The sequence below is a fragment of the Sinohyriopsis cumingii genome, chromosome 1, assembly GCF_028554795.1.
Source record: "Sinohyriopsis cumingii isolate HCF-2022 chromosome 1, ASM2855479v2, whole genome shotgun sequence".
NCBI lineage: Eukaryota > Metazoa > Mollusca > Bivalvia > Unionida > Unionidae > Sinohyriopsis > Sinohyriopsis cumingii.
Window position 1 is genome coordinate 125445706 of NC_142961.1, and position 24547 is coordinate 125470252.

Below are 24547 nucleotides of genomic sequence, written 5' to 3' on the forward strand. Positions count from 1 at the left end.
GGCGGGGAGTTTGTGGGACATCTCCCAACAGGGATACAGGGTTTTTTTGCTTAAAAATACTCAGGTGTACAGTAAAAGTAGCCAGGTAAATTACCCAGCTCACAGCTGATAAGGAGAGCCCTGTCTTCGGGTACGGGTGACTAACCCTCTCCTTCCATGATGCCTCCTCCCAAGTAACATGTAGTGGTCTTCATGGGACCATAAAGAAGCCATTCAAGGCAGTACAGGATGATCTCTCCCTTGAAAGGGGAAACTCCACATCCCAGAAGGATTTAGAAGGAACATGGGGAAGAAGGGGACATTGGTCCAATCCAATCTCCTTTCCATTTAACTTGCATACTATAACTGCATGCTCTGTTCCTGTAACTGGATAACTGGGTAATATGGAAACAGGGTGGTTCAATCAGATCAATGACTCTGTACCTAGATTTGGCAAATATTCTCTATGTGCAGTGCCCAGTATCATGACTCATAACTAGCCCCCAATAAAACGGCACCCAGTGTCCTGTAACCAGTACCTTCGGAGTGGCACAAGCTACTCAAATGACCTTGGATAACTCGAGAATGTTAACCCTCCACTGAAGGGGGGGGGGGGTGTAATCAGACTCCTGGGGTAAAACTTTGCTTGTGCCCTGGATGGTACTTCACCTAACTGGTGGTGGAGCACACATCTGATCCCAGCAAACTTGTATCCCTCAATGATAAATGCTGCCACTGCCCTCTTCTTAGAACACAAACTATCTTTATTGGGAATGTTCCTGCTGCTCTCTTTTATTTCTGTGGACTGCATTTTATCCAAAAAGAAGACAGTTACCTCTTCGTGGGTGGTAACCATAGTTGTCTCTGGGAAAGTGCTATTTCTCCTTCTTTTACTGTGGGAGACAAACTCAATCCCAGTTACAGTATATGCACTCTGAAATTTTAAAGATGCATAGGGAGAGAAGAAGTACACACTTCCTCCTTTTATATGTACACATGCTTTTTCAGCTGGGTTTCAGGTACTGTCAGAATATAGGCAACAAACTGGACATATTGTGCATGTCCCAAGTTGCCTTCTTATAACCCCCACTTTTCCCCCAAAGTTTGTGACATACTAAAATAAATTTCTGAAACAAGATTAGAAATTTATTGGATGACAAAATAATTAATGATGTATAATAACAACAAGAGTTGTGTCAGCCTCATTGATATCCTTACCACTGGATAAAAATATTGTTAAAAAGACCAAATGTTTACAATTTCATCCAATGCAAGCTTTAATAATATGAAATGTTTACATGCGTCTCTGGAGTTTCCCAACCCTTAGGCAAAAACACGTGTACGAGTCAACAGGAACAGAGAGAGTATTGTTAGAGTTATAAACAAGTCTCTGGGGATACAAGGCTATTTTTTGCATTGCATATATGCGGTCACATAAGGTAAAGAGTTAAAATCAACTAGACACTAGGGTGAAAACACGATATGGTTATGACTTTCTGTTTTAGGTGGACTAGTAATAACAAAATTTTCAAGATGGCTGTCATGGTGGCTATATTGGATGTCAGATGTCAGATCAGCACCATTATCATTTAAACTACTCATTACAATTAGAGTTTTGGTGAAAACCCTCATGTTAATATGACCATCAATCATTAACTAGCATTATACAAGACTTTTAAGACTGCTATCTTGGACGTCAACTTGACACCATTTATTTTACCTTCAGGACCAACCATACACAAAAATGACATATTCTCACGAAAACCCATGTCAATATGACTTTCCATTCAGCAGAATTGACAATAACAATGCTCTTCAGATACCTGTCAAAGAACCCATCCATACTGGATGTCAACTTTGCATCATTTTCATTTACCACCAACCAGACATCTAGTCACCACTATACTAATTTTTCATGCATATTCACTTAGCTGAAATTACAATTAATTTTTGTTCTCCAATTATTCATTCTGAGAATTTATTTTAACAAATGTAACATGTATGGACTGAAATAAATTAGAATATTTATATTTGAAAGTATTTATAGATACCTAAGTGATCATTGTCAAGCTTCTACCAAGGCAGGCAAGACAAAATAAACAGCAAAAACTACAAGCCATACATTACGTTAAATGACTTGAGAGAGGCTGTATGACTTCATGTACATCTTCATGCATGCATTTCCACACAGATGAGTCATAACCTCTGTAATCTCCCTTTCTTGAAAACAAAAGCACATGATAATACAATATGCTTACATTCCACAACTTCCTAAATTTACTGGATAGGACTTATCATTTGCTAATGTATTTTCCCCTCTATAATGTTGGCATTATTGCTAATGTATTTTCCCCTCTATAATGTTGGCATTATTTTCCTCTCTGTAATTATATAAAATGAAAAATTTCACAAATGAATCAGATTACTGTAAAGAACATGAGAATAAAAAGATGAAAAACTAGATGCATGTCTGGACCAATATACACCCTGTACACACTAAAAAGTCTGTCCTGAGAAGTTAATAACTGAAAACTCAAAGATCTGAAAAATTCTATAATTACATCAAAAAATCTAATCTGGTTCTCTACATAAACATTCCAACCAAATTTTACTTGTCGACTTTGCAAGGTTTTTATTTAATCATGCTAACAAGGTTTTTGTATAAAAAAGTCAAGGAAGTTAAAAAAGTTCTAAACCAAAAATGACAACATTTGTGTTTGTACAACACTTACGCACTCCACATACATACCAAATTTCATTATATCTACCTAAGTAATTTTTGCTTCATTGTGCAAGCAAGATTTTAGTAAAATGTACAAGAGCTCAAAAATGGGTAAAAATAGAAGAAAAAAAATTGACATTATGGCCTGAAAATCTAATCATTTTATCTTCAAATGAATAGAAACATACATATCTAATTTAATTTGTCTACATTCAGTGGTTTTTGCCTACTCGTGCAAACAAAGACTATTGTCCGAAAAGTACAGGAAGTTCAAAATTGTGTAAAAATTTTAATAATAGCCAAAGAAATCCAATTATGTCACCTACATAGAGATACAAGTAAGCCTGCTAAATTTCTTTGTCTATGTTCGATGCATTTTGTGCAATATTGCTTAAAAGGCTTCCTGGTACAGACTAATGCACAGACGAAATCAAAATGCACCAACCACTGCCAAACACACTCACGCAAGCAATGGGATTGTGAGAAACACTACCTAACACTTTTAAGTTCTTTACATGGAGGATGTACACACATGTATGAATGTAATTATTACAAAATACTACTTGGCAATATTAGGGAAGTTAAATACACATAACCCAAGATTTGTTATCAGTCCCATTTCAAGTGTCACGTTTATCCAAACTAGCAACTGGCTACAATCTGGAAACAAATTCAATATTACTTCCATCAGAGCAATCCTTGACAACTGGGAGCCAGACAAATCACCTGTTTAACTGTGACTTGGTACTGGCTATTGTTTTTGCACAAAATACTTGCAATAAATTAATTGTATGTCACCCTAACTAAAGGCACTCAATAAATCATGGTTAAATATCAGAGCTGTGGCAAGCTCTTGTCAAAGAATAAAAACTGGCTTCATTTATTCACATATCTATGTAGCATTTATAGATGTCTACAACTATGTCAAAGTTGTTTGGCAGTGTAAGTTGGTTAGATAACAGAACAACTATGCTGGTCTTATCTCCCTTCACAACTCATCTGTAAGGTCAAAGACTACTGAACAACTGCATGAGTTACAGTGACCTGAATTAAGCATCTGAACAACAGTGACAGAGATGGGTCAATAAAAAAAGAAAACTTACTTTGTCAGTTTGATTTGGAAACCACCAGGTCTCTTTAAGCGTAAATGATATTAAAAAAATATATTAAAGAAATTTGAAGTTTTTATAAACAAGTAATTTTGGAGAAATGACAATCAAAGAAGAAAAATGATAATAAAAGAATCAAATATGACAAGATATTATATCATCACATCGTAACTGAATCGAAGGAAAATCTAGGTCACGATGACAAGGAGAGTGACAATGATTTTCATGATTCATCACCGTGGTTCTTGTGATAAAAGTGACAGTGATTATTATTCATCACCCTGTTTCATGTGATAAAGGTGACTGTGATTATGAATCATATCACCCTGGTTCATGTGATAAAGGTGACTGATTATGAATCATATCACCCTGGTTCATGTGATAAAGGTGACTGTGATTATGAATCATATCACCCTGGTTCATGTGATAAAGGTGACTGTGATTATGAATCATATCACCCTGGTTCATGTGATAAAAGTGAAAGTGGTTATGATTAATCCCTCAGGTTCATGTGAGAGAAAAAAATGGACTTTGTGAAATGCGTGACAAAATAAAAAGAAGAATTAGAGTAACTACTGAAGTGTTTTTCATTTAACCATCTGTTATAATAAAATGTTTCAAATTTAATTACTTTTTCATTTGTGGAATATTACAAATATGATTTAATTATGATATGGCTTTTAAAATTAGTTTCCATTATTAAATTATCATGAAAAAAAAACCAACAAATTTTCAAAGCAATAACAGGATTAAATAAATACAGTACATATCATCATCTTTCTGTTCAGGAGGGACAATTGAAACCTTTGACATTTTTATAAACCTTTACAGTGGATGCTGGTCTTTGCCCCCGACCCATTCGTCCATTTGGCTTAGATACCTTCTACTTCAATTCTACTGGAATGTCCTAGCCCTCTCCCCTATTCTATGAAGTGGGAGGGTGCATTCATCCAAGGGCCATAACCTACAATCCATTATAGGCCAAGCCCAATGTAGGATTTTGAAAATGAAAATCCAGGACAAAATTTACACCAAAAGCGGATAGTCCATGCAGTATATGGAAAAGATAATGGAATAACACTTGTTCATAGACTCTTGCCCATAACTGAAGTCAGCGAAGATCTTTAAAAGTTAAAATTACAGACCAAACTTTAATTTTGTTTCCAAAGAGTCACATGCCTTTCTTATAAATATAAATTATATTTCACAGTTGTAATTTTTAGGCTTTATGGGTTTCTTTAAACTTAGTAATTAAATCTGAAAGTGCCTTTAGGATATAGTATATTGGGATATTTTTCTAAATTAAATGCTAGAAATAACAAATATAAATTGTGAGTAATGGCCCTGAATTGAAATGACAGAAATAATGTTGTTGCTGTTGTTGTTGTAGGGTTTAATTCCATGTTTCTTTACACGATAGGCTATACATGGCGGCCAGTATTAATGGTGGAGGAAGAACCCAGGAAAACCCCAGAAAGAACCACCAACCCACGAGAAGCTACTGGCAAGCTTTCTCACATACCCACATTAGCCGAATCCAAGACTCGAACCCATGCAGACAGAGGTGAGATGGCAGTGATCCGAAATGGAGAGCGCTTCAGACCACTCAGCCACTCAGGGCCCCTCAGAAATAATGTCAATTACTTGTGATAACTTAAAAATGACAAATGTCCATTGCACCAAACTATCAAACTTGCTTCCAAATATTTAAGAACTTCAAAAGTGTCAAAGGTTTTAGAAATAATTCTCTACTAAAAAATATTTAGACTAAGATATGTCTTTTGCAAAAAAATATGTTCTTACTGGAGCAAAATCAATGTCAGAAGAAAAAAAACACAGTCACTTGCAAACAAATATAATTGTGTAAAGAAATTCAGATCCTTAATTACAGTACTATATGGAGTTTATCCTAGCCTGCAATAATAAAAAGAATTATTCATTTTAATCCTCATGGTACAAGAGAAGAGTGAGAGAGATGAAACAAATGCTCTAGAATCTGAAAAGCAATTTTTTTTTTAAATTAGATACAATTTGAGAACTATTTCCAATTGAAACTACTTTCAATAATATGTGCAGATAATAAAACTAACTGAACATGGTGATAATTAAGTATATTTACCAAGTTTATTAAACAATCAGATGAAGAATACTGCCTCTAGTGTGGTAACGAGTACAGGCAATCAGATGAAGAATACTACCTCTAGTGTGGTAATGAGTACAGGCAATCAGATGAAGAATACTGCCTCTAGTGTGGTAATGAGTACAGGCAATCAGATGAAGAATACTGCCTCTAGTGTGGTAATGAGTACAGGCAATCAGATACAAGATCAAATCACTGACATGTGTAGCATGCCTATAATCAAACTCTTACAGCATCTTGATATACCTGCAAGTCATGTTTAATCAAAATCAGATCATAACTATGGCCTCCTAAGTGGTAACAAGCAAATAATGACCAATGGACAACAGACACACAGATATACAATAAGCTCAGTAGTCATTAAGGTCACTGGTCAGGTAATCTAAAATTGGAGGTAATGAAAGCAGGGACTCGCTGCAGAGAACTAAACTGATACATTATATTATGTCTTTATGATGTGACCACATGTATAAGCCGTCATCAGGAAATAGTCTTTCATGGTCACTGCAGTTATCAAAACTATCAATGCAGTTGACATCTTTTGTAAATATGACACTGACCCCCTCAAAGAAACCGCAGTTGAGGTAACCATAGAATTATGCTCTTTTTGCAGATGGTTATCACAGATGAGATTATAAAAGTTTTGTGAGTTTTCACATAGTGGATTTAGTAAACATTGCAAGAGACTGCCAGGTGCATGGCATCACACTTTCTCATTATAATTAACATGAACAATAAAAAGGAAACATTAAGATAACACCCCACCCCACCCCACCCATGTGTGCTTGGACACATGGTTGTAGGTAAACACAAGCACATGGATGCCAAAGTAATTGTTGTATTGACCTTGACCTTCTACTATGACAGGATAGCCAAAAGTAAGCAGCCAGTGAAAAAATAATTATGTGATGATGCCAAAATAAATACAGTCATATCAACTGTGGATGCACAATGTGGTGCAGGTAACCTTTCTTTCTCTACAGTAATAGTTCTCTTATAAGATCATGAAATGCTCAAAACTCCAATCAAAAGTATTCTGTCTTGATATCAGATAGAATATGTATAAGCAGAATTGGTCTAACTTCCACGCAACTTCACTAGTGTAAATCATATTCGACATGGAAAAGATGCACTTTATACAGCTGCAATTCACAACAACAATCAGAATGCATGCTGTCAGATTAATGCATGGGGGGGGGGGGGGGGCAAAGCACTTTAAACACATTATGGACTATATCATGTTGAGGTAATGGAAGCTAAGTGCCTTTTCCATGGACACAAAATGCTGCTGATATACAGGCTGGGCTGGCACAGGGTAGATATTGAACCTGCAACAGATGAATTAGGAGTTTGATACTGTGGCTCCATTATGATTGATACTGACAAGGAACAAAAGTGAAATATCAATAATGTGGATGCCCTAAGACTGATACTGAGACAAGGAACAAAAGTGAAATATCAATAATGTGGATGCCCTAAGACTGATACTGAGACAAGGAACAAAAGTGAAATATCAATAATGTGGATGCCCTAAGACTGATACTGAGACAAGGAACAAAAGTGAAATATCAATACTGTGGATTCCCTAGAATTGATACTGAGACAAGGAACAAAAGTGAAATATCAATAATGTGGATGCCCTAAGACTGATACTGAGACAAGGAACAAAAGTGAAATATCAATAATGTGGATGCCCTAAGACTGATACTGAGACAAGGAACAAAAGTGAAATATCAATAATGTGGATGCCCTAAGACTGATACTGAGACAAGGAAAAAAAGTGAAATATCAATACTGTGGATTCCCTAGAATTGATACTGAGACAAGGAACAAAAGTGAAATATCAATAATGTGGATGCCCTAAGACTGATACTGAGACAAGGAACAAAAGTGAAATATCAATAATGTGGATGCCCTAAGACTGATACTGAGACAAGGAACAAAAGTGAAATATCAATAATGTGGATTCCCTAGAATTGATACTGAGACAAGGAACAAAAGTGAAATATCAATAATGTGGATCCCCTAAGACTGATACTGAGACAAGAAACAAAAGTGAAATATCAATATATTAAAAGAAGTTATAAAGCTTTTCAATTAGGTACTTAAAAGCAGCTTGATATTAGAGTGAAATGTCTATGGTAATCTCCTGGACAGCAATACAGATGGACACTCATCTACCTTAAAAACTACAATGTCTAAAAATGAAGTCATTATCTGATCAAAGTCCGACAGTGAATGGTGATTTACTGTGAACAGCCAATGTATTATAAAATCCAGTTTTGTTTTGGTTGTTAATCCACTCTGCACCATAGTCACTAAACAAGCGTCTCTGCTATCTGGCAATTTACTACCTAATTTTGGATATTATCTATCCCTATGCCAACCAACTCTGAGGTCATGTTTGTATGTTAAGAGCAACAAATTAGTTCCAAACATGTGTCCCCATTACTTTGTTAATTTTCATGACCTGATGAAATCAATTTAATACATCTCATGAAGTAATTTTAAACTAAGCATGATTCTTTCAAATAATAGTGTGTAAATATGTTTTTGCAAATTGTAAAATCGCAGATGCTTATTGGAGCACTTCCGTTGTCAAATCTTCATTTTCAGTGGTGCATAGTTTTGCAAGTTAGAAAGCTCTTTAATTTTAGAAGTAAATCTTGCTTGTAGTTTGCAATCCAATAATAGCTAAACAGAAGTCATCAGTTTTTTTTTTTAAAAAACACTAGAACTTGTAAAGTTTAGCTGTTGATCTTCGTCCAATCCCTAAGTAAAGGTTCATAATAGTTCATTATAATCATAATAGTCAATTTTAATCAAAATAGTCGATTTTAATCAAAATACTCTATTTTAATCATAAAATAGTCGATTTTAATCAAAACAGTCCATTTTAATCATAATAGTCGATTTTAATCATAATAGTCGATTTTAATCAAAATAGTCCATTTTAATCATAATAGTCGATTTTAATCAAAATTCTCTATTTTAATCATAATAGTCCATTTTAATCAAAATAGTCCATTTTAATCAAAATACTCTATTTTAATCAAAATACTCTATTTTAATCATAAGAGTCGATTTTAATCATAATAGTCGATTTTAATCATAATAGTCCATTTTAATCAGAATAGTCGATTTTAATCATAATAGTCGATTTTAATCAAAATATTCTATTTTAATCATAATAGTTCATTTTAATCAAAATAGTCCATTTTATAAAAATGCAACTGACTGGCAATCTGTAAGAGTGCCCACTTTAATTTCTGTTTTTGATAATGAATGACGAAATTATGAAGCTCAAATTTCTATATTAGTACCATCATTTCAACTTGATTAAATTTGCAGAAATGTGAACTGAAAGGTGTCCTTTTTACATCACAAGTCAATCAGGGATACATTTTTCAAGCAGACTATATTGCTTGGAAGCTGTTGGAATGGCTGAGAGTTCTCTACCAGTTCAGTAATATTTTGCTTATGTCAGAATTACCTATTTGAAGTAAGCTGCTGAAAATGAAGTTACGATGTACAGGTCTTCCTATCATGTAGTCTTGTGGAAGACTGCTGCTGAGAAGGGGGTGGGGGTGGGGGGGAGAATATTTAAGTACACGTACGTGTAGGAAGTATTGTATTCCAGGATGTACATGCTGCAACAAACTGAATGACATGGGATAGATACAAGTATACAAGTATAAAGGAGTTACAGCCTTGAGACAAACTTGCCCAGATTCAAACTGAATGACATGGGATAGATACAAGTATACAAGTATAAAGGAGTTACAGCCTTGTGACAAACTTGCCCAGATTCAAGCTGAATGGCATGGATTAGAATAGAGTATAAGGGAGATACAACCTTGTGACATCAGACATTAATCTGCCACAAAACTGCTGTATATGATGGATTAAATTTTGCAGTACCGTCTTACACCTAACACAATGTAAATGTATCAATGCCAACAAAACAGTACCTTCTTACATCCAACACAATTTATAAATGTATCAATGTCATGGATATAGTAACTTCTAACATTTAACATAATTGAAGTGTATCAGTGTCAGAGGATTCAGTGCCTTCTTACACCTAACATAACTTAAATGTATCAATGTCATAGCATGAAAAGAAGTTACCTATATTGTAGCAATTTTTTTCTTTCTGACTAAGGAAAGTATTTGCTGAATCAACATTTGTCCCTTATTGGTTGTGGTATCACATGTAGCTACTGGAATAATATTATTCAGACCAAATATGAGTCTTTTGATCCAAATATGGGTTCTTCAGAACATGTCAAGCCCATGTGTAGTGTTAACAGATGAGACACAAATAATATCATATTGGTTATAGAATTCTGATATGCATTAATATTGTCCCAAAATTTCAGTTGAATACAACAACTAATGCTGAAGTGTTATCAATAAGAACTTAACAGAATCTTAGTCTTGCTGCAACCATCGATGCGTTTGTTACACTATTCACAGACTCAACAACGACCTATACTAAACTGGACAGGCTAGATGCTTAATTTCACTTTTAACACAGGAATGTATCAAAATCAAATCCATGAATATGACTGCATCAACTTTTTGGTTGGAAATGTAGTGGGGGGTAAACTTTACTTTTTCGTGTAAAAAAACCTCATCTGTTCTATATGAATGTGGTACATTCTCCCCCAGAGTGGAGAACAGTCAGTAAGACATGGTCTACTTGTGCACCTCACATACAGATGTGCAGAACAGTCATCTTTTTCATACATGACAATTATGCCAGGACATCAGAGTGGCATGGGAGGAGGACATTCTGCAATAACGCCAGGTATATATTGCCATAATTAAAGTATGTTAAAGGTCCACTTAATTGAATGTTGGTGTCCCTCCAGGCCGATGCTATGGGTTCCTAAGAAAAAATTTGTGTGCTTTGTTGTGTTAATGAGTTGAAGTAGGAGAAAGTAGTGTGTGTGTGTGTGTGTGTGTGTGTGTGTGTGTGATTTGGAGTTTTAATGTAGCTTTAACAATTTTTAAGTTATACTGCTATGATGTCTGCAGTGTGGCAGTTTATAGTGATGTCCAGCACTGAGGCATCATGCCGTAAACATGTAGCACGATGCCCCACCCAGTCACACTATCCTGACACCAGGCCAACCAGTCAGTAGCTGTTAGTACCATTATTTTAAGTCTTTGGTATGACTCAGCCATGGATCGAACCCTCGACCTCCCACATCTGAGGCAGACGCTCTAACTACTAGGCCACCGGAGCTGTGAAAGTAGTATGGGATCGCCAAAATGCTGCCTTCATGACATCTTCCTCGCTTTACCAGTGACATGTGGAATATACATGGTCATGTTGATGCAAGCATGACAATGGGCGTTTCAACAAACTGTTGATTGCAATCAGCCTTCTTTTTTCACGTTGACTGAGCATTTCCAACTAAAGCAAGGATAGGTTTAAAAAGAAAATGAATGCCAAACAGTCCAGGATCTGTCACCCAGAAGATTCAAAGAAGAAGTATGTTCAGCTGAATAAAAGACTGTTGACCATCATGCCTAATTATGGAGTGATTCCACCGATGGGTTATCTAAGTAGGATTGGTCATAATTTGGCGATATAACTTTATACTCGAACACCGAGACATGTTATTTTCATGCTCATATTTTGGAAATTAGATTACAAACAAAAATAACATCATATTAATTATTTTTCTAATGTAATATTTGTGATATTGGTCAAATTTTGGACATTAGTTTATAAGTGAAAATAATATCTGTAACTTTTTAAATGTTTTCTATAATTGACTATTTTCTAAAATATATTATTTTTAAAGTTCTTTGTCTTGCGATCTTTTGTCATCATCACTATTTTATCAGCACTCTTTTGTCATGCATACCTTTGTTGTGTCACAGCTGCTGTTTAAATATTTTGCATTAGGTTAGCTCAAACTGTCTGAATAAAGTGGGGGCCATGAGCAGCCTAGTGGTCTAAAGCCAGGGGCATATTAACCATTAAGCAGACTAAGCATGTGCTTAGGGCACCAGGGCCAAAGGGGGCACCACAAAGTTGAGAAAAGGGTGAAAAGAAAAAAAAACAATGAAGATTTGTAAAAAAAATTGATAAAACTAGTGCAAATTGATCATAATGTTCTGTTTCTTGATCATGGTGCACCCAAGGGTTATCTTATCAGGTGTACGTGGAAAGGAGGGGGGCACTAAGATTTGTCAGTGCTTAGGGCACCAGTGAGCCTTAATCCACCCCTGTCTAAAGCACTCACCATTATGGATCAGTGCCATCTCACCTCTGTCTGTGCGGGTTCGAGTCTCGGGTTAGGCCAATGTGGATATGTGAAAAAACTTGCCAGTAGCTTCTTGTGAGTCAGAGGTTCTTTCCGGGTTTTCCCGGGTTCTTCCTCCACCACTCACACTGGCCGCCATGTAAAGCCTACCTTTAGCTGAAAATTGGCGCTAAACCTGACAACAACAACTGAACAAAGTGGAAATGTAATGCATCGACAACCCTTATACAAAACATGCATAACTTGATTCAAGTCTTGCATGTTCACAAATTGCACAATCCTTTAATAAGTGTTTTGAGCAATACAAGGACAATTATGAATGCTGAGGTAATAAGAGATCCAACTGGCTTGATCACCCATGAAAGACCATTGGATTCCTCCAGGTTCACCACTTTGCTCTAACTCAAAGACATACTCCTGACTGTTGATATATTAACTGCGCTGCTGACAGCAATATTTTAAAATTGTTGCAATTTCTATAGTCTAAAAAAAATTAAAGTTAAGGCATACATGTGTATTGAGACAGTCACTGGGTTGTTCTCAACGGACATGCTGTGGATGATACATATACAGGTATTCAGAAAAAATGCCTTAAGATTCACAGTTATCTATGGCAAAACAAAATGTGGTATACTGGCAAAAATCTTACCTCGTAAAAATGACTAAGGAGCCATTACATGTATTGAAGAACAACATCATAACGATACTTGGCAATCATCCATGATATATCAATTGACCAGGAAGTAAGTGATAGCTTGGTAAGTATGTATGTATGTATGTATATAACACTCTTTGTCAGGTAATGATATACATTTGTGCAATCAAGTCATTACTATTTTATCAGCCTAAGCAGCCTGTCTTGAGCATTATCTGCACATTTTTTACCTGTACTACACATGTAGGACAAAACTGTAAATACCGATTACCCAAATAAGCTATTGTATAAAATGTACTGCCCAACTGTGAACAATATTGACCCAGATCTGTTGTTTATAACCTGTACTAACCAAATATGAACAATGTTGATGCAGATTAGCTGTTGTACAAAATTACTACCTGTGAACAACGTTGACCCTGATCTGCTGTTGTATAACGTTACTACCCAAATGTGAACAACATTGACCCAGATCTGCTATTGTATAACATTACTACCCAAATGTGAACAATATTGACCCAGCTCTGCTGTTGTATAGCATTAGTACCCAAATGTGAACAATATTGACCCAGCTCTGCTGTTGTATAGCATTAGTACCCAAATGTGATATACTGTCATGGATTAGTCACACCCTCCATATGTCTAGTAAGTAGCGATGACAGCAGAGGTGTTAGATCCTAGATGCATAAGGTAAACAAAGTTGAAACTAATAAGAAAGCTAATTTACGTAATTATTAACTGCATCATTTTTAATTCAGTGTTAGTATTATCCTTCTACACCATACTAGCTTTCCATCAAAACATTTTATTCATAAAAATCTCTTTTCTTTCTTGCAACAATATAATTTTATCAAACAAGATTGTATTATGCCACTTTACTCTTTTTAAAAAATATAAGCAGACTCACTATACCAAATATACCTAACTCTTAACTGATATGGGTCAAGCCTTAATGCAGAGCTCTAACTCCTCCAGTCTTCAAACATTTGCTGGATGATGATAATAAAAGTTAATTGTTCTTACTGTGATTATTTTGGGGCCTTGGCTACACTTATACTGCTGGAAAGATCTGCTCTGTCCTGACACACTGCCTTATCGTTGAAAAGCACAGGGAAGTAGGGTCTGCTTATTTTAATATCTACAGTCAATGGGGAAATTATTCAGTTTTGGGGTTCATTTTTTCCATTTGCAGGACTCATTCCAGGACTTCCCCTGAGTAGCAAACAAATATCTTTATAAGAAGACAATCAATGACATTTGGGGCCCCGAGTGGCCTAAAGCGTTCTCCATTACGGATCACTGACATCTCACCTCTGTCTGCATGGGTTCGAGTCTCGGATTTGGCTAATGTGGGTATGTGAGAAAGCTTGCCAGTAGCTTCTCGTGGATTGGTGGTTCTTTCTGGGGTTTTTCCAGGGTTCTTCTTCCACCATTAATACTGGCCGCAATGTGCTGAAAAATGGCATTAAACCCTACAATAACAACAATCATTGACATTTACAGTACTGCTCCCTAACTTTAACCACTACAGCCCACAAGCACCTGAACTGATTGCACAGCAAAGAAACAATGTGTAAACTTAAAAACTTTTGTACTTCACTTCATTAAGGTGTTTATTTTATGCTTTAATGGCTAAATAAATCAAATGCAGCTTAATCTAATGACATTTGAAATATCTTATGATGGATGTCCAGTTGCTTACAGTATGTCCAGTTGCTCACAGTATGTCCAGTCAAAACCTCTGATCTGTCAGTCTTGTACAGCAAATAAAGTGAATTCAGCATCCCTGTTGTATGTGAGAGTATATCAACAGTGACATTTTAATAACACCTTTAATAAACTTTATCAATATCTCTGGCATTAAATGTGTATGGAGCATTTCATCCATACAAACGTATATCCAGAGTCAAAGGATGGTGTCTGTATTATCTATAAATTGACCAGGCTACAAAAAACTGTTAATCAACTGCTGCTAACTGCCAATCCAATTTCTTATTTATTAAATTACTGATTCATCCTCAATCACAATTATTAAGGCTCTCAAAATAATGTAAAAGGGATTCATCCTCAATCACAAATATTAGCCCTCAAAGTAATGGAAGAGGGATTCATCCTCAATCACAATTATTAAGGTTCTCAAGGTGATTGTTGTTGTTGTTGTTGTGGGGTTTAACGCCATTTTTCAGCACGATAGGCTATACATGGCGGCCAGTATTAATGGTGGAGGAAGAACCCGGAAAACCCCGGAAAGAACCACCGACCCACGAGAAGCTACTGGCAAGCTTTCTCACATGCCCACATTGGCTGAATCTTAGACTCGAACCGCCGCAGACAGAGGTGAGATGGCAGTGATCCGTAACGAAGAGCGCTTTAGACCACTCGGCCACTCGGGGCCCCTTCTCAAGGTGATGGAAGAGGGATTCATCCTCAATCACAATTATTAAGGCTCTCAAAATAATGGAAGAGGGATTCATCCTCAATCACAATTATTAGCCCTCAAAGTAATGGAAGAGGGATTCATCCTCAATCACATTTATTACGGCTCTCAAGGTGGTGGAAGCGGGATTCATCCTCAATCACAATTATTAGCCCTCAAAGTAATGGAAGAGGGATTCATCCTCAATCACAATTATTAAGGCTCTCAAGGTGATGGAAGAGGGATTCATTCTCAATCACAATTATTAAGGCTCTCAAGGTGATGGAAGAGGGATTCATTCTCAATCACAATTATTAAGGCTCTCAAGGTGATGGAAGAGGGATTCATTCTCAATCACAATTATTAAGGCTCTCAAGGTGATACAAGAGGGATTCATCCTCAATCACAATTATTAAGGCTCTCAAAGTAATGGAAGAGGGATTCATCCTCAATCACATTTATTAAGGCTCTTAAGGTGGTGGAAGAGGGATTCCTCCTCAATCACAATTATTAAGGCTCTCAAAGTAATGGAAGAGGGATTCATCCTCAATAACAATTATTAAGGCTCTCAAAGTAATGGAAGAGGGATTCATCCTCAATCACAATTATTAAGGCTCTCAAAATAATGGAAGAGGGATTCATCCTCAATCACAATTATTAGCCCTCAAAGTAATGGAAGAGGGATTCATCCTCAATAACAATTATTAAGGCTCTCAAGGTAATGGAAGAGGGATTCATCCTCAATAACAATTATTAAGGCTCTCAAGGTGATGGAAGAGGGATTCATTCTCAATCACAAGTATTATGGCTCTCAAAGTAATGGAAGAGGGATTCATCCTCAATCACAATTATTAAGGCTCTCAAGGTGATGGAAGAGGGATTCATCCTCAATCACAATTATTAAGGCTCTCAAGGTGATGGAAGAGGGATTCATTCTCAATCACAATTATTAAGGCTCTCAAATTAATGGAAGAGGGATTCATTCTCAATCACAATTATTAAGGCTCTCAAAGTAATGGAAGAGGGATTCATCCTCAATCACAGTTATTTCGGCTCTCAAGGTGGTGGAAGAGGGATTCAACATCAGTTATATATTTGGAATCCCCAGTTGTCAGTTTATTGACAATTTTCCAATATTCACAGTAGCTAGATGATTGAATTGACTCTAATTCTCTCACAACATTTTTTCATTGTTTGCTTTCCTTTAATCTTCAGGAGTTTCTTATATGCATAAACATTAAGCTTCTGTAATGTAAAAAAAATCTTCAATAATAGATTGTAAAGGTTTCTAACCGATTTAAGCATTCAGCAAAATTTTCAACTGATAATCAACAAAGTTATCAGAATTCTCTATTACTTTTGACACTGGAAGTCTTGGATAATATCTTCTGACAATGACAGTTAAAATAGGAAAACTTCAAATCCATGTGAGAAAACAGAGTCCATGAGAGGACATGAAAATCAATACACTCAAGGTAAATTATTGATGGTAAGAATTACAATCTTCTGGTTTCATGTCAATTTTTATTTTATTTTAACATCTTCACTTCCTAAGTAGAAAAGTGCTTTATTTCTATTCACTGATCAACTTTCTCAATTGCCACTCAGGCCTTTCTTTCTATGAACTATTGGGTAAAATTGTAATTTAATCCGTTAATAGGAGTTTGACAAAACAGGGCTAGATACTGAAGGTCCACAGGATTCACAACCTAGAACACTGCGGGACAGTGAAGACCAGCATTTGTAAGGTCTATGAAACAATGCAGGCACTTAGAAAACTCTGGTTACTAAAGTTATTGGGGCCCCGAGTGGCCGAGTGGTCTAAAGCAATCACCATTATGGATCACTGCCATCTCACCTCTGTCTGCGTGAGTTCGAGTCTCAGGCTCGGCTAATGTAGGTACATGAGAAAGCCTGCCAGAAGCTTCTCGTGGGTCAGTGGTTCTTCCCAGGGTTTTCCAGGGTTCTTCCTCCACCAATTATACTGGCCGCCATGTATAGCCTATCTTGTGCTGAAAAATGGTGTTAAACCATACAACAACAACAACTAAAGTTATTTTAATTTTTTATTTTATATGCAAATGAGTTGGCTGAACAGTCATAAGATCAATTCATCTTTGTTTACTGTTGTAATGCTTGATGACTTGAATCAATACTGTTTTCCAGCTGACTTCATTTACAGTATTTCCAACCTAACACTGAAAATGATAATTACATGAAATATAATACTTCTAGACAACCAGACTGGGATTATATGTACTGGCAGAGGACTATGTCAATGAGATAGAATACATGTATGCAACAGTTTTAAATTTGTGATAAAACAGACAATTAAAGCTGTACAGAGAGGTCTATATGAGTATTTAGTAAAATTAAAATCAGTATTTTATCACACATACCTGGTTTCAACCTGATTTCAATTTTTGAACAATCCAGTGGGGGCATTTTGTGACAAGTGCAAAACAAGTTCATGTTACAAGATTGATTCTTCTCATCAAGACATTGATCATTTCAAACAGCTCAGTAACCTAAACTAATTAGGCAGCATTACACGACTCAATTTGCATGACTGTTCTCACACTCATCGAGGGCATCATTTGAAATACCCCGTGCACAGACTAAACTAATTCGGTCAGCATTACACAACTCAATATGCATAACTGTTCTCACACTGATCTAGGACATCATTTGAAATACCCTGTATGAAGACTAAACTAATTCAGTCAGCATTACACAACTCAATTTGCATGACTGTTCTCACACTCATCTAGGACATCAATTGAAATACCCTGTGCAAAGACTAGACTAATTCAGGCAGCATTACACAACTCAACTTGCATGACTGTTCTCACACTCATCGAGGACATCATTTCAAATACCCTGTGCAAAGACTTAGACTAATTTCAGTCAGCATTACACAACTCAACTTGCATTACTGTGCTCACACTCATCGAGGACATCAATTGAAATACCCTGTGCAAAGACTAAACTAATTCAGTCAGCATTACACAACTCAACTTGCATTACTGTTCTCACACTCATCGAGGACATCATTTAAAATACCCCATGCAAAGACTAAACTAATTCAGTCAGCATTACACAACTCAATATGCATAACTGTTCTCACACTCAACTAGGACATCATTTGAAATATTTCCCTGTGCATAGACTAGACTAATTCAGGCAGTATTACACAACACATTTTGCATGACTGTTTTCACACTCATCTAGGACATCATTTTGAAATATTTCCTTGTGCATAGACCAGACTAATTCAGGCAGTATTACACGACTCAGTTTGCATGACTGTTCTCACACTCATCGAGGACATCATTTGAAAGATTTCCCTGTGCAAAAGAACATGCAGGTTTGGTTGGTTTTCTGGGTTTAATGCTAATTTTCATCACAGGTTAGGCTATACATTGGTGCCAGAATATTTGGCAGAGGGAGATCCGAACACTGTGCCCCCAAGAGAATATCCAAAAGTTGTTCCGACAACATAGTTAAGATTGTTAAGACTCTATGGTCACATACTAAGTAACAGAAAGAAACCACACACAAAACAAGTGTTGTAAAACTTAAAAAAATAATTTATCAAAGTTGTAATTGAAAATGAGGGAGGAATTTACAGCATTATTGTTATGTATATCTAATTTGCATTATTTGTTATTTTTTTTATGGATAATTGTATTTGGGACTTGACCCTGTCCAAAATCAAGTTAATTTTCTACCTGACTTGAATCTAAAAAGGTTATGATAGACCCTGTCCAAAATCAAGTTAATTTTCCACCTGACTTGAATCTAAAAAGATTATGATAATCTTAGAGAACTCGTATTAGTTGATGAGTTCAAGAATTCCAACCATAGTAATATCAAGACTTATCTTGACGAGTGTGTTTGATTTGGATTTTTAACGTAGCTTTAACAAATTTTCAGTCATATCACTACGATGTCTGCAATGTGACAGTTATAGTGATGTCTAGCACCTCTAAATGCTGAGTGCCAAACAAGGCAGCTGTAAGTACCATTTTGTAAGTCTTTGGTATGACTCGCCCGGGAATCGAACCCACAACCTCCCGCATACGAGACGAACACTCTAACCACTTGGCCACTGGAGCGGTTTATGTTGATGAGAAAGAAAAAAGTGGATACACTATAATTTGGAAGAGGCACTGATGATTATTCCTTGATTCAAAAAGTTTGTTAGTAAGTCTTCCACACAGAAGGTTTTTGGTAAACAAACCATTTCACTCTAATATGAGCACTTCCAAATCTGGTGCAACTTTTAGAAATTAAGTTTCTGATAAGATTGATCACAAATCATTATCTCTTCCTATGTGCACCTACTGCAACAAGAGAGGGTACATTATTTCTGATTGCTACAAATTGAAAACAATGCAACAGAATCAAGACAGGCCTATTCCAAATGAAAACAATACATTTGTTAGGTTAAAAAAAACAGTCCGATTTTATTATGGAGAATTATGAACCATTCATGTCAAAAGGTTAAATATCACTTATGGGTGATTCTGCTCATCCTATCATTATTACAATTTTAAGGGACACATGAGTCTTTTATTATCAGGTACCTTGCCATTTTCTGAGAAGTCATCTTCCACTGAGAGTGTTCTTCTTCAGGGAGTAGAGTGCAACTTTTTTAATATTCCTCTCCATTGTATAAATTTGTCGTAGGACTTAGTCTTAGGACCTGTGACTGTCAAAACAGTGTCGTCTTTACCCACTGAGGGTATTAACTAGGCAATGACCTAACTGGAGATTAAGTTGTGGTTAATCCATTTGTAACTGACAAAAGTCTTGTTTGGATCAGAAAGTCAATCCTATCAAAAAAAGAAATTCTGATTTATACCCAGCTTTAGCTACTAGAGCTATGGCAAAGAAAACTCTTGAGAATAATGTTGGTCAGGTAAGTCTTCCTTTAGCTGATACATGTATTTGTCAGGCCTTTGATGAGGTCACTTTTACTTCTTGTTTGGATGAATCAAAAGATGTTGATCACAGCGACACTCTTTTTACAACTCATTTTCTTTGCTCTAATCAGGGTGACAAACGACAATCAATTGATTTTGTGATCTGCTGTTTGTTTCAGAGGGCTATTAGTGAAACTGAAGTAAAGAAGTACCTGTTTCTTATTTTGTTTAAAATGGGGTCCTTATGAGAAAATGGAGAGCACCTGAGGTACCTGCTGGTGACAAGTGGTCAGTGAGCTATCAAATAGTAATTCCAGAGTCATAAAGATGGGTAATTCTAAGTTTAACCCATGACACTCTTTTGGCTGGTCATTTTTGGAATCAATAAGACTTATCACAAGATACTGAATCATTTTTATTGACCAAAAATTAAAAGAGGTGCTTCTAAATACTGCAGATCTTGTCATGCTTGTCAAATGGTAGGAAAACCAAATCATAAGATACCCAAGGCTCATCTGCAACCTATTCCTGCATTTGACAAGCCATTTAGCAGAACAATGGTAGACTGTGTCTGTCCCATACCCACAACCAAGTCAGGCAACCAATACTTGTTGACCGTGTGTGTGTCCACACGATTTCCAGAGGCAATTCCTATGAGGAATATTAAAACTAAAACAACAGACTAGTAAAAGCTTGATGAAGTTTTTTACTCAATTTAGCCTGCCCAAATATGTCCAATCTGACCAACGATCAAATTTTACATCTGGAATTTTCCAGCAAGTTATGAATACATTAGACATCCAGCAATTCAAGTAAAAAATGAAATTAAGGTAGAACAGCACTGCAATGGAGAGAACATTTAAATCTAGTGATAGTTCTGTTTCTCTTGCCCCTGCTTCATAATTTTCTTCAGATAAGGTATTATGGTCCTTGCAAAGTCAGAAACGAAATGAGTGAATTAAATTACAATATTAGTGCTCCTGGGAAATTCTTGACAAACTCACTGATGCAAATATGTATTTTTTTTGCGGGGATAAAACTAATTTTAATTATGCAATACTTATCTGTCACTTTTGTTTAGCCATCTATTTTCATGCAGAAAATATACTGTCTGTATCTCAAGTAAATACATCCTGCCAGAGTGGAGAAAAAGTCAGAATGACCCTTTGACCTTTTGCACACCACACTGCTGCAGGCCATGTGCAGAGGGTAGATGTACCTACATGTCATCTTTTTACAGATGACAATTACACAAGATATCAGAGTGGGGTGGGAGGAGGGTATTTGGCAATAGCGACAGGTAAGTATTTCATAATTAAAATTAGCTTTACCCACCAAAAACTACATTTCAATAGTAGCAATTACTTATCCTGTTGCTATTGCTTAGCTAAATGTGTCAGTAAGGTGGGTAGGCTGATGTCAAACTGATCAAAAGCAGAAGTTAAATGTACTCATCATAGAGGGAGAGGTCCACTTCTACAGAATATTTGTGTCTCTCTGAGTAACATGCTATGCCGTAACAATGGGACCCAGAGAAAAAATGCATGCATTCTGTTGTGCTAATGAGTGGAGGCAGGAGAAAAAGGTATTATAGGAGCACCAAAAAGCTGCTTTCATAATATCGTCCTGAGAGGAATGATTAAAGCAGGCCCTTGAGGTAGCAACGGCTTGAACCTCATGGGCTTTAATTTTCATAAAGGTGAGGTCTTGATCGGTGAGACTTGTATGTTCGTTTCATTGTCTTGACAATCCATCAGAAGATAGACTGGCAGCTGAAAAGTCTATGAAGCCCTTAATAGGGAGAAAGAAATGTTTCCTACCCTTTCTTTTTGCTTTGGAGACATTAAGATAGAAGTGAATTGCATGCACAGGGCATAAAAGTCTATCTTGATATTTTACTGAGACTGAGAATCTCTATGGGGAAGAAAGCTACTGAAGGTAACTGATTTTTTGCAAGAAATCCAGGTTGGCAGAGAAGGGAAGTGGAATCATAGTTCCCATTAAACCTAAGACAGCCAGAGTCAATGGACATGGCATGAATTTCACTTCTTCGTCTCACCATGGCAAGAGTGAGAAGGAAGTTTTGATTGTGAGATCCAAAAAGGAAGCTTCACTCAATGGTTCATAAGGTGTTTTGGTTAATGACCAGAGAACACAGGAAAGATTCCATCTAGGCACAAGGAAGTGAGAGACTGGTCTCTGAAGCTCAAAACACTTTATACGATCGGCAAGATGTAGATCTGAACAGATGTCTGTGCCCTGTGAGAATTTAAGCATGCTGGAGATGGCAGCTCGATTGAGATGAGACAGTTGTGAAGGTGGAGAATGTCTGGGCTGTTGTGGAGAAGGGATTCCTGGTGCTGTGACAGGAGATCCCTCCTGTGTGTTAGAGACCTGGATTGTTCTTTCAAGCGTTCTAGAAGATCGTTGAACCATGGTCGTTGGGGCTACAATGGGGCAACAATAACAATCCGAGCAGTGTGAATGCATCAACTGCCCATGCTTTCTGTTCCAGGACAGGATACACGTAAAAGGGAAGTTTGTTATTGAGCTTGGTCACAAACAGGTCCAGTAGAGGTCTTCCCCAGAGGGAAATAGGGATTCTGTTGTTGAATGGTGAAGAGACGATTCTGTGACGACGGCTCAGTCTGTTCTGGAATGGCTATTCATTTTAATTTTGGGGTATCTTAACTGTTATTTTTAACACAAATACAAAATCTTTTACCTCAACCAAAAGCAATAAAGAATATAATTAGATTATTACTGCATGATTTTATGATGCTTTAAAACTACGTGTAAGAAAAGTTACAGAAACAACAATGGCCTTTGCAATGTTTTCTCATCCCAGCATAATGCTCAAGAACCACTACTTTTACACATTGTAACATTGCAGACATCTATTTTCACAACACTTCTGCAGTGACTTAAATTCTGCAATGATAACTTCAAAAGATATTAAAAATAAAAGATATTAGCATTAAAAGATATTGCAGCATCCAAAACCTTATAGAGACCAACCATTCCATATGTAAAAACATATTTCCACCCTTCAATGGCTTGAACAAAATATACTGCTCTGATTTGTAAAACCAAAGAACCGATTATATGCATTGTAAGAGTCTGTCAGTTAAATATCAATGAAGTAAAGAGACAAAGATGTGATTAAATGACCTATATAACAAAACAAAAAAAATGTACACATGGAGGACTACGTCATGAAGTAACACAGTGATCAGGAAGTAAATATCAGTGTGAACTACATGTATAAAAGGATATGAAAAAACAAGGGAATGCGATTGCCACATAACTACTTCACTGTTTGAATGGTACAAACAATACCAATTAATGAATTAAGGAACTATGAACTAACAGCTTATACATATGTTATTATTAAAGTACCCCACAACTAATAACTAAAAATACAGCAATATTGTTACCCACATTGTCTATTAACAGAGAGCAATCCAGCCCAACCCCAGTCTCCAAGATGACCAAAACTGTTATGAAGACCTGGAAACATTCCACTTATGTACTCTCTAAAGAACAATAGAAAACAGGCTCAAACAGTGAGTCAAATTTTAGTTGAATTAAAGCATAATCTTGACAAAGGCTGCAACTTGTATCAAAATTTCTTAAGTGTACATCATATATAATAGCCAAAACAAGTCGTTATAATCAAACACATTGGAAAACTATTATTTATATCATATATCAGCCACGACAACGCTTATGCCATCTCTCACTAAACTTGGGACTGTTAAATTTGCTGTATGACTTTAACCTCTTACTGTGACAGGATTTCTATGGCAAATTTAAGCTGTTGTTCTTGTTGTCATTGTTTCAGGTTTAACACCATTTTTCAGCATATAATAGACTATACATGGTGGCCATTATAACTGGTACAGGAAGAACCTGGTAAAATTGTCGTAAGAATCACTAACCCACTGGAAACTAGTGACAAGCTTTTTCACATACCCACATAAGCCAAATCCAAGACTTAAGGCAATAAAGAAACAGGTAAGATTGCAGAGATCGTTAAAAGTAAGTACATTAGACCACTCGATCACTTTGGCCCCACAACTTTAAGTGAAACATCCTACTTAATGTTGTGATCTTGTTTTGTACTGATACAAATATGTACAAAATTCTGGACATGTGCACTGGATGCATTTCATTGATCTTAAATGAATAGGAAACATGTTTCTTTCAAATAAAACATTACTCAGTGGTTTTGTTAATGGATATGAATTTTCAAGGCATAAAATTAAGTTTCCAGATGTTTTTTGCCCATTTTGTCATCAAATCAACTGGATA

The 24547-nt window shown here is 36.3% G+C and overlaps 1 protein-coding gene across 4 annotated transcripts in view; it reads right to left on the bottom strand.

Annotated features, from left to right (window-relative positions):
• LOC149807821 (tyrosine-protein kinase Yes-like) overlaps positions 1-24547 on the bottom strand; it is a 66412-nt gene that overhangs the window by 34369 nt on the left and 7496 nt on the right. The window contains exon 1 of one of the 4 annotated variants that reach the window (XM_089970992.1): positions 12884-13021. The exons of 2 other annotated variants lie outside the window; for them this stretch is intronic. The gene's annotated coding sequence lies outside the window, so the exon portion shown is untranslated. Of the gene's footprint in view, positions 1-12883; positions 13022-24547 lie in introns of those variants that run through there. One more of the 4 variants, XM_089970983.1, reaches the window with a different exon arrangement.